Source organism: Rhipicephalus microplus, chromosome 5 (assembly GCF_043290135.1).
Source record: "Rhipicephalus microplus isolate Deutch F79 chromosome 5, USDA_Rmic, whole genome shotgun sequence".
NCBI classification, from domain to species: domain Eukaryota; kingdom Metazoa; phylum Arthropoda; class Arachnida; order Ixodida; family Ixodidae; genus Rhipicephalus; species Rhipicephalus microplus.
In genome coordinates this window covers 154,366,920-154,384,332 of record NC_134704.1, presented here as the reverse complement: position 1 = coordinate 154,384,332, position 17,413 = coordinate 154,366,920, and the positions used below count along the sequence as shown (strand labels likewise).

Genomic DNA, 17,413 nt, shown 5'->3' with positions numbered 1-17,413 from the left:
ATCTTGTGGTTCAGCTGTTTTTAAAAGACACAAAATTTTATTGCTTCCAACGAGGTGTTTCCACGCCGAAGTATAACCAAACGAGAGGTATTAGTCAAGGCTCTGTTCTATCGCCTGTGCTATTTACATTTTGTTAAGTTCAATACCACTGAAGGATAAGATACAAGTATATGTATATGCAGATGTAATCGCATTATTTGCATCTGACAACAATATTTATTTACTACATTCGACTTTACAGTGTTATTTGGCAACATTGCAAACCTAGATTCAGAAAATGCATATGAACCTGAACGTAACTAAATGTGCTATAATAGTTTTTCCATTGGACGCATCAGTTACTATTTTTCTTCAGTACCATCAAAAAATAATACCCCAGGTTAACTGTATTAAATATCTGGGCCTACTGTACGATCAAAAACTGAGCTGGCGTGACCACATTGAATATATTAAAATTACGGCTACATGCGCTGTTGGAATAATAGGCAGGCTTGGCCGCCTCCGTTCCGGTCTTCGCAGAGATACGCTGATCAAGATTTATTGCATGTACGTTCGTCCGATTCTTGAATTTGGATGTGTACTATTCTCTGGTGGACCAGCATACAAAATAAACCCCCTGATTCTCTTAGAGCGGGAAGCTCTACGTAGTTGTTTAGGTGTGCCAAAATTCACAGCTAACAATGTTTTGTATCAAGAAGCTCGGATACCCACCCTTGCTTGCAGATTTCGTATTTTAACAGTAAAAACCTATTTAAACTTTTCTGAATCCACTTTAAGAAGGCGACAGTTTGTATTATTTGCTGAGCCTGGTGTCTTTTTCAATGAGAATTGGTACCGTGTATATATACCCCAAGTGCTATATGTTCAAACACTTCTAGATGCTTTAAATGTTAATATATTGGAGATCACACCATCTGTCAAACCGTTCGGCTAAGTGCAAATAAAATTTGACAATATCTTTCCCATGAACGCTAAACACTTGCCCTCTAAATATTTGATTGGTTTATTAGAACAACACCCGTCTCAATTAGGTACTAATATAGTAATTGCTACGGATGCATCTATGAGTGGCGAGAAGGCAGGTGTGGGTATTTTTTGTCTCTCATTATTCTGGTCATCTTCATTACGCCTCCCAGATTATACACCAATATTTGAGGCGAAATTAATGGCCGTTATACTAGCTATTCGTAAACTTCCTGCGACTCATTCGACAGCTGTGATAGTGCCTGACTCGTATTCCGTGTGTTCATTTTTATCAACGTCGTCGACATCAGCAGTACTAGAAACTTTTAAATCATCAATCCCAGCAAACATTCGTCTAGTGCGAATAATATGGGTGCCAGGCCATCGTAGTATATTTATAAACGAGATGGCTGACACACTTGCGCGAACATCTCTTGATCTCCCGATTGTGCCAATGATGCCTCCTACAGCTTATGTAACAGCAGCGAGGTTTAGAAAACTTTCCCTTCTTGAAGACTCATCAAAAATCATGATACCGAATCCAGATTTCTCGCACCTGCACTTCACATGGAATAATAAATGGTGTCCAACGCGTAAATTGGAAGTCTTGATAACAAAATCACGTTGCCGTGAACCACCTCGTAATTTCTACTTAAACAGGTTTGATCTGGTGCCATCCCCTCTGTGCTCAAGCTGTAACGAACCTGAACATATCGAATATTTTTTTATCACATGTCACCGTTTCAAAAATAAAAAAAAAACTGCTTCGAAATTTTATTCGGAAAACTAGGAATATCACTTAATACTCCCAATATTTTGTCTTTTGGGGCCACTTCATCGGGACACAGCGACAGGAACATCTGCGAGGCTCTCTGCGAATTCATATAACACAAGAAGATTACCTTTCTAAGTCAGCGATCAGCTCTCGTATTTTACTAGCCACACTACCACTTAATATTTAGCTGATACACTGCAATGATTCAACTTTCAGGAGAATTTCATATAACGAATCCACCTCAGATATTCAACAAATTCTATTATATCTCTCCCCCCATTTTTTTACATTGCGCCAAATAACTTCACAGTCAAAACACACAAATTATATTCCCCTAGTCTAGAAAATCTAAAGGTATTGACTTGCATTAACCACCGGCTTCTTGGCCAATCCCCCTTAGTGAGTGAGAGCCACAAAAAAAAAAAGGAACAAGCAAGCAAGCAAGCAAGAACACACTGCTTTCGTTGCCTCAAGGTGTATCTGGGTTTTATTCGCGTTGTACCGCAACACTGGTGGAAGTGCCGGGCCGCAACCCTCTCTGATGCTCCTGTAGTGAAGAGGAATGCCCACTACTGCAGCGACATCGACACGTTTGCGCGAGGCACGAGCTAAGACTGCCTGGTTGCTGCTGCGACGCTGCCCGTACAGCCGGCTAGCTCTTGCTGCTTTTGTACCGACGCTGATACCGCTTTTGACCTTGAATTTACATTATATATTGGTGGAGTGTGCTGCGGTCTTCCCCAGTCCTGAAACTGCGTAGCCGAAAGCAGCCGTTCGTCATGCCTGACGACGCTGTCTTCACACCCCCACCGGCTTCGCCACGCAGGAGCTGTACCGGTGCCCAGCTCTTGCGAGAACCCGACATCTTCAGCGGCACCAACGAGAAAGACGTTGAGGATTGGCTGGAATCTTATGAACGAGCCAGCGCTACTAACAAATGGGATGATCCCACAAAGCTTGGTACCGTGATGTTTTATTTAACGGATGTTGCCATGGTGTGGCACAGAAACCATGAGGCGGATATCCCCACGTGGACTATTTTCAAAAGCTGCGTCGCAGATGTTTTTGGACGCCCTGGTGTGCGCAAACTTCGCGCAGAACAACGCCTACAAGGCCGGTCCCAACAAATTGGTGAGACATTCACCAGCTACATAGAGGACATCCTCGACCTCTGCCTGCGTGTCGACCCATCGATGGCAGAAACGGACAAAGTGCGACATATCATGAAAGGCATTTCCGACGACGCCTTTCAAATGCTGCTCTCCAAGAACCCTGTCACTGTCTCTGAGGTCATCGAGTTGTGTCAGAGTTTCAACGACCTACGACGACAGCGTCTTCTCACGCGACGCCCTGACGTCCCGGATGAGACCCTCTCAAGCCTGACCACCACATCTGACCTTCAGTCGCTTCTGTCGCAGATCAAGAAGTTTGTTCGTGCTGAGGTCGCTCGTCAGCTATCGCTGCTATCAACAGCTGGTCAACCACCATCAGCTCTGCCAGCAAACATTCGCAAGGTCATCCAGGAGCAAGTTTGCGCGGCTCTGCCATCTGCCCGTGACACTTCACTGTTGCCGAGCCCTGTTGCCTGTGCCGAGGTAAATGCACCTCTAGGCTATGATGAAGTAGCGGCTCGACCACCTCTTCAGACTTTTACGTCACTTCGCTCAGCCGTGCCACTGCGACCCACTCCTCGGTTTGCTTAACTAAGGTCCGTCCAGAGCAGTGGACAATAGCTTACACTTGACAATTGCCCAATATGCTTTGCCTGTGGGCTACCTGGCCACATAGCGCGATACTGCCGTCGGCGCGTTCCTGCCTACCACCAGAGCTACGACCAGACCTTCAAACCTGCCCTTTATGTGGCACCGCGCCCTTCGTTCACAGGCTCTCAGCCCCCCAACCAGACGTCATCGTACGCCGACCACCACCCTCCTGTTAACCGCCGCTCGCCATCACTTCGACGCCGCTCGCCATCGCCGATGCGTCGTCGTCCTTCATTGCCGGAGCGGGAAAACTAATTGCCGCAGTTTCAGAGGCAGGAACTGCGTCGCCAGCGAAAAGACCAAGGCCTCTCACTTCACCAACGAATGTTCTGGACGTACATGTGGACGGCGTCGCTGCACTCGCTCTTGTCGACACTGCTGCCGCAGCTTCAGTGATAAGTGCTAGACTCTGCCACTTGCTCAAAAAAGTTATGACGCCACTAGCAAGTATATCGCTTCGTACAGCCAGCGCAGATCACGTCACACCGGCCGCTGCCTGTACTGCTCGCCTCGTGATTGATGGCCTCATTTATGTCGTTGAATTTTTAGTTGGATTCCTGCTCCCATAACCTCATTTGGGGCTGGGATTTTCTCTCCGCTAATAAGGCCGTCATCGACTGCTCTCGCGCTAAAGTGGCATTTGAAGTGTTTGACGACGCTCCATTATATGATGCTCATGAAACCAGGGACAAACTATTTGTTGCTGAAAAGGTCATCATACTGCCGCATTCTTTCGCCCTTACCATGGTGTCTTGAAACTCTCTCGCCGAGTCTAGTGCCCTTTTCACGCCATCGGCTCTTTTCGTTCGTCGCAAGTGTTCGCCGCTACCTTATGCCCTTCTAGAACTTCATGACGGCGTCAGCAGACTGCTCATCTCGAACCTGTTGTCATGTCCTGTAACACTACTTCGGGGTAAGTGCGTTGGGCGTGGTTACAGTCTCGACCATTCTGAAATTATCGACATGCCGGCTGGTCCTTCCGCCGAACACGAAGTCGCCGAAGTAACCTGTGCCTCTTCGGCGCAGACTCCTAGGCCGGACGTACTGAGCAGCTCCATCGCCGACACGTTAACCGTTTCGCAACGTTCTCAGCTTCTACGACTGCTGGAGAAATTTCGTTCTTTTTTCGACTGTCAGCATGCTCCCCTCAACCGCACGTCAGCCGTGTGTCACCGCATCAACACGGGTACCAATGCGCCATTACGTCAAAGACCCTATCGCCCGTCCGCAGCCGAGCGCCAGGTTATTGATGACCAAGTAGCTGACATGCTCAAGTGTGGCATCATCCAGCCTTCGAACAGCCTCTGGGCATCTCCAGTCGTTCTCGTTAAGAAGGACGGGTCAGTTCGCTTCTGTGTTGACTACCGTCGTCTTAACAAAATAACTCAAAAGGACGTTTACCCGTTACCGAGAATCGACGATGCCCTTGACTGCCTCCAAGGTGCGGAGTTCTTCTCTTCTATTGACTTACGGAGTGGCTACTGGCAAGTCCCTCTGGCACCTGAAGATCAGCCTAAGACGGCCTGTGTCACACCTGATGGCCTTTATGAATTCTGTGTCATGCCTTTTGGTCTTTGCAACGCACCCGCAACATTTGAGCGGATGATGGACAATCTTTTGTATGGCCTGAAGTGGAGAACATGCCTGTGCTACTTGGATGACGTGATTATATTTTCACCAGATTTTTCAACGCATCTCCGCAGGCTAGATGAAGTGCTGCAGTGCCTAACTGACGCCGGCCTTCAGCTCAACCTCAAGAAATGCCGCTTCGGCGCAAGTCAGCTCACCATCCTCAGTCATGTTGTATCTAAAGAGGGCATTCTTCCTGACACCGCCAAGCTCCGGGCAGTTGCAGAGTTCCCTAAACCTGCGTCTCTGAAGGATCTGCGCAGCTTTCTTGGCCTCTGCTCGTATTTCCGCCGCTTTATTTGGAATTTCGCTATGATCACCGCCCCCTTGACTGAACTTCTACGTAGTGACTCGAAAAGTTACGCTTGGTCACCCGCCTGGGACGATGCTTTCGAAAAGTTGCGTCGCCTTTTAACCTCTCCGCCAATCTTGCGCCATTTCGACCCGACTGCTCCGACGGAGGTACACACCGATGCCAGTGGTGTTGGACTCGGAGCCATGCTCGCGCAGCGCAAATCGGGATTCCAGGAGTACGTAGTCGAATACGCAAGCCGTACCCTCACCAAAGCGGAGAAGAAATATTCTGTGACAGAGAAGGAGTGTCTGGCAAATATGTGGGCTCTAGGTAAATTTATACCTTACCTATATGGTCGCCCTTTCGACGTTGTCACCGATCACCATGCGCTTTGTTGGTTATCCACGTTGAAGGACCCCTCCGGCCGTTTAGCTCGCTGGGCTTTGCGGTTGCAAGAGTTCGATATGCGTGTTGTCTACAGGTCTGGCCGACGTCACACTGATGCCGACGCTCTATCACGCACACCTATGTCCTCCGAAAGCTCTGCATGTTTATCTGCCGTGGACGAAACGGTTGCGTTCCCAGCCAACTGTTACATAGCGTGTGAGCAACGCAAGGATTACTGGATCAGCTATCTTCTGTGATTCCTTTCAGATCCGTTGACTTCTCCATCTTCTCGAACGTTGCGCCGTCAAGCGGCTCATTTTGAGGTCCGCGATGGCCTCCTTTATCGCAGGAATTACAAGTCTGACGGCCGAAAGTGGTTACTGGTCATACCTCGCCATCCTCGTGCTGCAATATGTTCAGCCTTCCACGCTGACCCTAAGTGCGCACATGCGGGCATCTTCAAAACATGCGCTCCGCTTTCCTCCCGGTTTTATTGGCGAGGCATGTACACCTTTTTGCGCAAGTACATTCAGTCATGCCCGCAGTGCCAACGACGGAGAGTTCGGCCTCATCATACCTCTGGTCCGATCCAGCCAATCCCTTGCCCAGCCAGGCCTTTTGACCACATTGGGATCCATCTGTACGGGCCTCTTCCATTCACGGCTTCCGGAAACCGCTGGATTGTTGTCGCTGTCGACTATTTGACGCAATACGTAGAAACAGCCGCTTTGCCTGCTGCCACCGCACGCGACGTATCTTCTTTTCTTCTGCGACACTTCATTCTCCGTCACGGCACACCGCGTGAACTTCTCAGCGACAGAGGACGTGTATTCCTCTCTGAAGTCGACAACGCACTCCTTGCCGAATGCCGTACCATTCACCGGACTACCACCGCCTACCATCCGCAGACGAATGAATTGACGGAAAGATTCAACCATACCCTAGGGGATATGATATCAAAGTATGTTGCCTCAGAACACTCCGACTGGGACCTCATTCTGCGTTTTGTGACATACGCCTACAATACTGCTCCACAGGCGACTACGGGCTTTTCACCAATTTTCCTGTTATATGGCCAAGACCCTTCCACCACACTAGATACCATTTCACCCTACCACCCCGATTCCTCCGAGTCTACGCCCATCTCTGAAGCTGCCCGCCGCGCCGAGGAATGCCGTAAGCTCGCCCAGTCGTTCACAATCATCGACCATTGGAAACAAAAATCTCGGCGTGACGATAACCACCCGTACCCTAACTTTGTTCCGGACACTCTTGCAGGACTTTGGGTTCCCGCTGTTCCTACAGGCCTTTCCTCGAAGTTTTTTTTCAAAATACCAGGGACCCTACCGCATTGTCTCGCAGACTTCACAAGGTAACTACATCGTCGAACTTGTTACACCATCCACAGAACAGCGCTTGCGGGCATGTGAAACTGTTCACGTACAGCGGCTGAAACCTTATTACGATCCGCTCGTACTCTGTTCACCGTGAGTCGCCAGGATGGCTCCTTTTCCGACGGGGGACGAAGTGTAGTGAAGAGGAATGCCCACTACTGCAGCGGCATTGACACGTTGGCGCGAGACACGAGCTAAGACTGCCTGGGTGCTGCTGCGACGCTGCCCGTTGATCCGGCTAGCTCTTGCTGCTTCTGCACCGACGCTGATACCGCTTTTGACCTTGCATTTACATTATACTCCACACACCCGCTGGGCACCGTTCATCGAGTCCAGAATCATTGTCACCGGTAGCAACTCCGGTGCATCGCTCCAGTCGACGGTTGCAAGGCCTCGCGCCAGAGCTCACTCACTCGCCGGAACCTCCTAGGCATCGTACACCTCAACCAATGGCCAACGCAAGCCCGCAACAGGTGCCCCAAGGCAGCTTTCCGATGCCCCTATCTCAGGTGACCATCTTTCAACCTCTCGTTCCCGATCGCTTTAGTGGCGGTGCCCATGAAGACTTTCACGACTGGCTCGACAACTATGAGCGTGTTGCCAAGGTCAATCAGTTGTCGGAACAGGAAAAGCTTTCTCGTGCCTATTTCTACCTTGACGACGGTGATCGTACTTGGTATGAGAATAGAAAAGGCAATTTGTCAGCTTGGCCCGACTTTCAACAGAAGTTCGTCGATACCTTTGCCAATGTCGATAGAAGGGACCGTGCGCAGCAGGTATTGGAGATACGAGTTCAAAAACCCAACAAAACCGTTGTAATGTTTGCCGAGGACATGACTCGTCTCTTTCATCGAGGTAACCCGCACATGACGGAAGATAAAAAGTTGACTTACCTCGTGCGCGGTGTCAAGGAACAGCTTTTCGCTGGGCTACTACGCAACCCTCCAAGTACCATGGTTGACTTCATTAAGGAAGCTACGGCTATCGATCGGGCCCTTCATCAACGCTGCAGACAATATGATCGCATGTCCGGCAACGTCCTAATCAGCGCTAACGCCATGATGTCTGAGAATCAGACCTCCTTACGAGAGTTGATTAGGGAGATAGTTTGCGAAGAACTGCAGAGGTTACGGACTCTGGTTGCTGAAAATCCCATCCCGTCGATCGCTGAAGTCCTACGCGACGAAATTCACCAAGCGTGGTCTACGACTGGTCCTGATACTCAGCAGCGTCCTATGAGCTACGCTGCCGCTCTCCGACGTCCAACACCCGCTTTGCCGACGCTGCACCACCGGGTGCTCATGGTCCCTTGGTCTCCACCGCAAGAGCAGACACTGAATCAACCACCCACGCTACGACCATACAACCAGCCGTCCACAACCACCCCATGGGCAGCGAAGCCAGGGGAGATGCTCAGACGTCCACCGACCCGGAAAACCGATGCATGACACACAGTGGACAGACGTTCACTATGCTTTCACTGCGGAGGTGCAGGCCATATTGCCCGTCATTGCTGACATCGAGGTAATTCATTCCGTCGCCATCAACCTTGGTTTGACGGTTGACGTGCCAACGACGAATACACACCACGCCGTGACGACACCCCTTTCTATGGAGCCCGTTCTCACTTTGAGGATGGCTGTACCACTGCAGAGGAGGCAATGCCTGCTCACCCTCCTAGTCTGAGACGTCGATCCCGCTCTCCGTCCCCCGCGCGTTCGCCTTTGTCGTACCGCCGCACCTACGCGGATATTAATACAAGAAGGTCATCTAGCCCGTGACGGGGAAGCTGAGGACGGCGACCTCCGGGGGCAAGGTTGCAGGCCATAAAGATGACGACAAGAAGCCCCCACAGCATGACGTCTTACAGCCGATAAGCCGTGAAAACGATGAAATCGTGACTGCCGACCGGAGTGTTCTTCTTGACGGCCAGAAAGTGACAGCTTTAGTCGACACTGTTGCCGACTTCACTATTATCAGTCAGGACCTCACCGACAGCCTCAGAAAAGTGAAGACGCCGTGCACGGGCCCTCACATAAGAACGGCAGGGGGCCAGTTACTGATGCCCTCTGGAAGATGTACTGCAAGAATTGACATCAGAGGTTCTCCTTTCACTGCGTCGTTTGTCGTTATCGCCGCATGCTGCAGAGATGTAATTCTTGGCATGAATTTTTTACGGGAATATGGCGCCGTCATCAACATACCAGAGAGCTTGATTACGTTTTGCAACAGTTCGGGCTTACCTAATTCTCCAGAGGCGCGACCAAACCAACTGCGTATTACTGATGATGACGTGGTTCTCCCTCTTAGGTCATGCACGCTTGTTTCGGTGACCACCACTGCTCAGTTTGACGCCGAAGGAGTTGCAGACGAAATAAGCTCGCTGCTTTTCACCCACGGTATTTCCGTCGCACGAGGTATCGTCAGAGTTGCTGCTGGACGCACGGACTTGCTGCTGACCAATTTCAGTGCTGAGCGTCGGCACCTTCCTAAAGGCACGGCTGTCGCTTACTTCGACGATGTCGTAGATGCCGAAAACTGCTTGGCGGTAGTCAATGAGTCGCTAAATCTTGATTCAGAGCCTGTTCTGGATGTTAGCACAACTTTGCCGAAAGACGACCGACGCAGACTCCTTGAGCTACTGGCCGAATTTCAAGACTGCTTTTCGACAACTTCAAAAATTGGCCGCACGCCTCTAACGAGGCATCGAATAATTACCGACGAAACGGCGAGACCTATTCACCAGAACCCTTATCGCGTGGCTCTAAAAGAACGTGAAGCGATACAACAGCAGGTAGACAGAATGCTTGAAGATAACGTCATTAAGCATTCACAGAGCCCCTGGGCGTCACCTGTAGTCCTCGTTAAGAAAAAGAACGGCAGCCTGCACTTCTGTGTGGATTACCGCAGCTGAATCAGGTGACCAAGAAAGACGTATATCCGCTACCGCGTATAGACGACTCTCTCGACAGACTTTGACACGCTCGATACTTCTCTTCAATGGATTTGCAGAGTGGATTTTGGCAAATCGAGGTGGACCCGAGAGACCACAAGAAGACTACTTTCGTAACACCAGATGGGTTATATGAATTTAAGATCTTGCCATTCGGTTTGTGCTCAGCGCCTGCTACCTTTCAAAGACTCATGGATACCGTGCTTTCTGGGTTGAAGTGGAAAACATGCTTAGTATATCTGGACGACGTCATAGTGTTCTCCGCAACGTTTGACGAACACCTTGAGAGACTTGACGTGGTCTTACGAGCCATACAGTCCGCGGGCCTGACGTTGAAGCCTGAGAAGTGCCACTTTTGCTACAAAGAGCTGCGGTTTCCTGGTCATGTCACCAGTTATGACGGTGTTCGTCCCGATTCTGAAAAAATCGCAGCCGTAGAACAGTTACCTATGCCGACCGATAAAAAGGCTGTCAGACGCTTTCTCGGCCTCTGTGCATATTATTGACAATTTTTCGCAGACTTCGCACGCATAGCATCACCGTTAACTCGCCTCACGAGAGAAGACGTCACCTTTGAGTGGAATAACGAAGAGGAAGCTGCTTTCAACGATCTTCGCCAGCGACTACCAACACCTCCAGTCCTTGCCCACTTTGACGAGAGAGCCCCTACGATGTTTCCACACCGATGCTAGCAATGTTGGTCTGGAAGCTGTGCTTGTGAAGCAGCAAGAAGGCACAGAAAAGGTAATCGCTTACGCAAGCAGAACGTTAACACGCGCTGAGGCTAATTACTCCACGACTGAGAAGGATTTTCTCGCCATGGTATTGGCGGTTACAAAATTTCGTCCGTATTTATATGGCCGCCCCTTCAAAGTAATTAGCGACCACCACTCACTGTGTTGGTTAACGAATCTTAAAGACCCTACTGGCCGATTAGCGCGTTGGAGTCTCAGGCGGCAGGAATTTGATATGGCAGTCGTACATAAGTCTGGGAAGCGACATATGGACGCCTACTGTTTGTCCCGTTCACTAATTGAGTCGGCAACCCTACCTGAAGAGGAGGAAACATCATTTCTCGGTGTCTTCGGGACGACTACCATTGCGCAGCAACAACGTGATGGCGCTGGGTTGCTTGGCCTAAATACCTACTTGGATGGCAGATCTCGGAAGGCGCGAATACTTTTCGCAAGAGTGTTGTCACCGTTTTGTGTACGGGGCGGAGTACTCTACAAAAGAGATTTTTTGTCGACGGGATGTGCCTATCTACTCGTCATCCCAGCAGCCCTGCGCACCGAAGTACTGAAAGCATGCCACAACGAGGTTACCTCTGGCCACTTGGGCTACACAAGAATGTTGGCCAAGATACAGCAAAGGTATTACTGGCCAAGACTAACCACAGCCGTGAAGAACCATCTTCGTACCTGTCTCGACTGCCAGCGACGCAAGTCACCATCAACTAAACCAGCTGGCCTCCTGCAACCCGTACAGGTCCCAGTAACTCCAATCCACCAGATTGGCATGGACATTTTGGGCCCACTCCCTACTTCTACTGCAGGCAACCGATCGGTTATCCTCGCGATATATTATCTGATCCGTTATGCCGAGACAAAGGCTATCCAGAGAGGTACAGCAGCGGAGGTGGCAAGATTTTTCATCGAGAATATTGTACATAGGCATGGTGCACCAACCATCGTAATCACAGACAGAGGAACTGCATTTACGGCAGCTCTTTTGGATCATTTTTTGATGCTGAGTGGAACAAAGCATCGTACGACCACCGCCTAAAACCCGCAAACGAACGGGCTAACAGAGCGTCTAAACAAAACCGTTGAATACATGCTTTTGAAGTACGTAGACGTTGAACACAAAAATTGGGATCAAATCTTGCCATACTTAACGTTTGCATACAACACGGCCAAGCAAGAAACGACCCGCATGACACCGTACAGCCTCGTTCATGGACGGGAAGTACGAACCATGTTAGATGCAATGTTACCGCACAAAGGCGACGACATCGTCCCGAATGCCGACACGTTTACCGAACGCGCGGAAGAAGGTAGGCAACTTGCACGTTTACGCATCAGCCAGCACCAAGAGTACGATGCAGGCCGCTACAATGCTCACCGCAGAATAGTCGTGTACCTAACTGGCGACAAAGTATGGGTTTGGACGCCGGTACGGAAATGAAGACTTTCCGAAAAGCTCTCAAGAAGATACTTTGGACCGTACCTAGTGCTGCGAAGACTGAGTGATGTCACTTACGAAGTTGTTCCCGAGAGTTTCTATAGTACAAGGCGTCGCCAGTTTCCATCCTGAACTCGTTCACGTAGTGCGCATGAAGCCTTACTTCAGCGAGTGATTGTGTGAGACTTTTCCTAACTTCATTACATACTTCGCATCGGGGCGATGCTCTTTGAGAGGGAGGCGAATGACGCGTGTCTACATGTGGACGAAAACGATAATGGGGGATTTAGTGGACATGAGTAGCGGGCCTCTAGCTTCACTCGAGACCGAAGAACACGATCTTGTGGCTCAGCTGTTGAGAACACGCTGCTTTCGTAGCCTCAAGGTGTACCTGTGTTTTATTCGCGTTGTACCGCGACAATATAAAAGCTCCGTAGTCATTGTGAGTTGTATACTTGAAACGTCTATAATACACCCTTGCATTGCTGCGTCTTTGATGCTTGTATGCTGTACTTCCCTACAGGGCAAGTGCAGAGTAGTAAAACTGATAGCTGACGAAGTCTGTCATGGTCATCATAGGTGTCTTGATAGCTGTCAGGGTAGTCATGTTGTGTAAAGCAAACGATTTTTTCGCTAAAAAATGACCACAATTTAGTTCCCACTTTGAGGAGAAGTCCAGTTAAATGAGTGCTGATTGTGTTAACATTCTACAGACATTACAATCCTAATTTGCTGAAGAAGCTGTAAAATCTTCATAAAGTAAGTGCAGCATTGAAATGACGAGGCGAACACACTCAAGCGCTGTACTTGTATTGTCTTCGTCATTAAATTATGCGCGTAACATTATGAAAATGTTGAACCCGCAAGGCGAGCATGCGGAAACGTCATCTTCACAACATAAAGAATATTTTTCAGTGGAGAGCTGTGAACATAACAGCAATAAATCTGTGACGGCGGCACACAACGTCAAATGCAGGGTCGTACCGACAAAGATGTCCTGATTGGCATCGTCGGGCCTAGTCTGGCACAATGCTCGAGTGCAGCCCAGGAAAGTGCTGCTTAAGCGTGGCCTGGAAAGACGTTAAAGAGTGCTGCCTGAAGGTAGAATCATTACGGAAAGCCCTTAAATAAGGTGTCTCGAAAACACGGCTTGTAGAGCGCACCCGGTGGCTCACGCTCCTTGAACTTGCGGTCACCGGCCAGCACGAGTTTGCTTTTGTCCCACATTTTTCGTGAGGTACACTGCACAGTAACCACGTGTTAAAACATAAAAGCGTAACAGTATCTCTCTGAGAATCGACAACGGAATGTCAGTCATTTGAAGTGTGCTAACGATGCTTCTTCAGTCCTGAGACCCAAATATTTTCAGAAATGAACCGCGTATAATACCGTGTAGGGGCACCTTCTTCCAGTGGACAATGTTATCGGACTTTTTGTTTCAACGCTCCTACCACCTTCGCCTCACCGTCACCGGCTTTACGGTCCCGGGGTAGAGTGAATACATCGTGAATCTATTTACAGTGCAACACCAGAAAAAATACAGGACAGGGAAGGAGCAAAAGAGAAAGAAAAGACGGTGCAGTTGTTGTTTTTTTGACTCACACACAGACGAAAGTACCTTGTCAGGATACCCAGCATCTACTAAGCGTTTTACCTGGTTATGAAAAGATGTATTCGACATGTGCACACAGGATTTCCTGAGCTACGCATTTACGATTGTCTTTGCAATCGCTCTCTTCACAATCTTAGAATGGCCAGACTTGTAGTTTAAGATATGCACACTGATCTTGGGTCATATTTCCAACACAAATGATTTTTACCAAAGGTTAGCTTTAGGTCAAGAAACTGTAGCTCGTAATCTTTCCAGACTTCATGAGTGAAGGTGAGGCCTATACCATGCTGACTAAACAACTAGAGAATGTGATCGATGTCCTTATGGTGAATGTCATTGTGGCAAAATTACAAAATCGTCGACGTAATGAAAAACAGCACAGCAGCACTTACTAAGGTGACCTTCCAGCTGCGTGTCAATGTAGCGCCGTCTTTTCTTTCTCTTTTGTTCCTTCCCTGTCCTGTATTTTTTCTGGTGTTGCGCTGTAAATACATTCATGATGGATCCTAACCAACTGGCCCAACTTACCGTCTTACTAGAGTGAATACATTTTGTGAATGCGGCTTGCTGGTTGAGGTTCCATCTATAGCGAGATTACCCCTGCTTCATCTATAGCGAGATTATTGTACTTCGTGCCATATTGAACTTTTATAGGCATTCCGTAACACCGAAATTCGCTTCTCGGACAAAAAGCATGCAGTTGCTTGTCGTATTCAAATCTTCAATATTCGCAAACCAGTGCACTGAATTACAGATGACTGCTGTACTGCAATTAACTCACAGTTCTTCACAAGTATGATTGCGTATTTTTATTTATTTTTACATTTTTCACGAAGAATTTACAGTCCTCGCAGAGTTACTGTGTGAGACGGGTCGATACAAAGGTAGGAATGATGTGCGGCTGACATTAAAAACGAAGGCAAGCACACAAAAGGAAGAGAAAAGAAGGGCAACACTAAGAACAACTTCAAATACAGCAAGTTATTCGTTAGTACAAAGGTAATGATATCCTAGGTTACATTACAATTACATTACATTGTTTTTGAGAAAGTATGATGAACACACATAACTGCAGCGGACTAGACCATAGAAAAAAGACGAAGGCATGATTGTCAGAGTAACTAAATTTGTTTTTGGTTTTTTTGTCTGGTGTTAAGAAAAAGACGTGATTTAGCAGTCCTAACAGTTTGCTCACGGATTGATTGAAACTTCGGCGTTTTCAGGGATTAAAGTGCATATATAATAGATAATTCTGGGATATAAAGCTACACGCTTGATTCTTTATTGCTTATAACTAGTCTTTTATGCAATTTGATGAGATGACTAGGCTGCTTATTCTTACTCTAACTGGGGTTTGGTGCCCTTGGCGTGTTAAGACACGTCAAGGCCATTTTGTAGCTTGCGACAAGAAAACCTCAATCATGTTCTGCGTATGTTCTTATGTACCACAATTCAGTATCACCAATACATGAAACACTTGTTAGGTTGGCTCATCAACAGATCACACACCAAACAGCACTGCCTGAATCGTATATTACTTCAATCTCGCCTGTTGCCGACGTATTCACAATAATACAGTCGACACACGCTCGGTATCTGAACATATGGTAAATACTCATTGACCGAAAGGGAAGGTTGGGACACAAAAATAGAAGTATTTATTCATTTATTTGTCTACACGTAGAGCCAATGAAACTCCTGGTTATTGCATCAGGGCAACCAAGAATCAAAAGAAACACAAGCTTACTTTTTCAAAGTGAAAATGTATGACTACAGATAAGATATAATTTTACACAGAGTGTATGTCAACGTAAACTATCACTATTCCAAAACCCAGCGCCAGTAAGTACTAATGTCCATTACAATGCCAGATCATGGCCAAGTGTCGCGATGGATACTGGGTTGCTGGAGCGGCATGTTACTGAGAGGCGCTGGGTACACAGCGCAAAACGGCTTTTAAGCGTTAAAACGGGGCTACGTATTCACCATAACTAAATATGTTGGTACAAGTGATGTAGAGCACAATAATGCAATAAAATCAATACGAAAAAAGCGTCCATTTTGACAGTTTGGACTCACGACATTTCTAGTCCCAAGAGAGCCCTCTACCCAATACACCACACCCGAACACGTCTAGGTGCTCGTAAAATGACCATTTATCCACTCCATTCGGCTTCACGTTTACTAGTCACATAGTCAAGATAGACAAAATATTCCTTTAAAATAATCATAGCGTCTTTATTAAGCAATAACGAACGGGTGCCAGTCCCCGCACAACATGCGGGTATTAGCAAAAGCAAAGTTTTTGAAGGAATACACATCTCAACTCCGAAAGTTAACAAATTGATTTCAGGAGCGGCAACATATTGCCGGCTATTGCTGCCAATTTTCCTTTTTTGATAGCTTTTTCTTGCTCATGCGAGATAAAGCTAGGTTTGATATGTGCTGTGTTTTTATGAAGGATTGTTTATTAGATATGCGCGTACGCGATTGAATAACGAGTATATTGTTCTCGCAGAAGTGACAATATGGCAGTATAGAGCAAACTGTAAAACGAATGACACCCATACAGATGTAATATAGTGTCTATTACTCACACCCCTACACTCCACGAAATAGGTGTAGCAAGCAGTACTACACCCATACAATGGGCGGATTTCCAAAATTCCACCCGAAGGTATGCATATTTTTTAGGAGAGTAAAAGCAAATGTGCGCCCAAGTGGCCTTAAGGCCTTGTGTTAAGGTCTGGTGTTAAGAAAGAGACGTAATTTGGCAGTCCTAACAGTTTGCTCACGGATTGAGCAGTGAGGATGTAAAAGCAAATATGCACCCAAGTAATGTTAAGGGTGTGAGCGTGTAATCTTGCTATTGCAACCTCACATCCTTAAACAGCAAAGGTAGTGTAGAGGTGTAATAAACCCAAAAATCAAAATGCGTAAGGGTGTGTGAGTGTTTATGCAGAATCACGCCCCAACACCCATGTGAAAAATACCATAAATCGAGTTATCCCCTCCTAGTAGGGCCCCCTAGAAGTACTAGAAAGCTTAACCTTTAGGTAGACTTTTCAGGCGCGGATGTTTTATTTTAGTAGCTCCTGGCACAGTGTGAAAATTCTGGCCCTAGCACTGCTTTTATGATTCAATATGAAGCATGGCATACACGGCTCTCACATGTAACATGTAATCCTAGCTGAATACAAAGACATCGCTCAAAATGAGCTGTCACATATAACACGACGTTCATAAAGTCATGCTATAGTGCAAAATGAAATCCACCTTTATTTTATTATGTACTGAGCACATCCAAGCTTCAAAGACAAATTGTAGCTTAATCAAAAACCTGCTTCAAGTGTGCAGAGCGGAATTCTATTTGCTATAAAAGAAGACCGGAAATCAAACGTGAATGGTATGACATGGAGCTCAAACGACCAAGGCATGCATATTAAAGTACAACAGGA

At 47.6% G+C, this 17,413-nt stretch overlaps 1 protein-coding gene across 1 annotated transcript in view; it reads left to right on the top strand.

Moving 5' to 3' along the window:
- LOC119174143 (uncharacterized) overlaps window positions 1-17,413 on the top strand; it is a 145,155-nt gene that overhangs the window by 35,014 nt on the left and 92,728 nt on the right. The window lies entirely within an intron of this gene.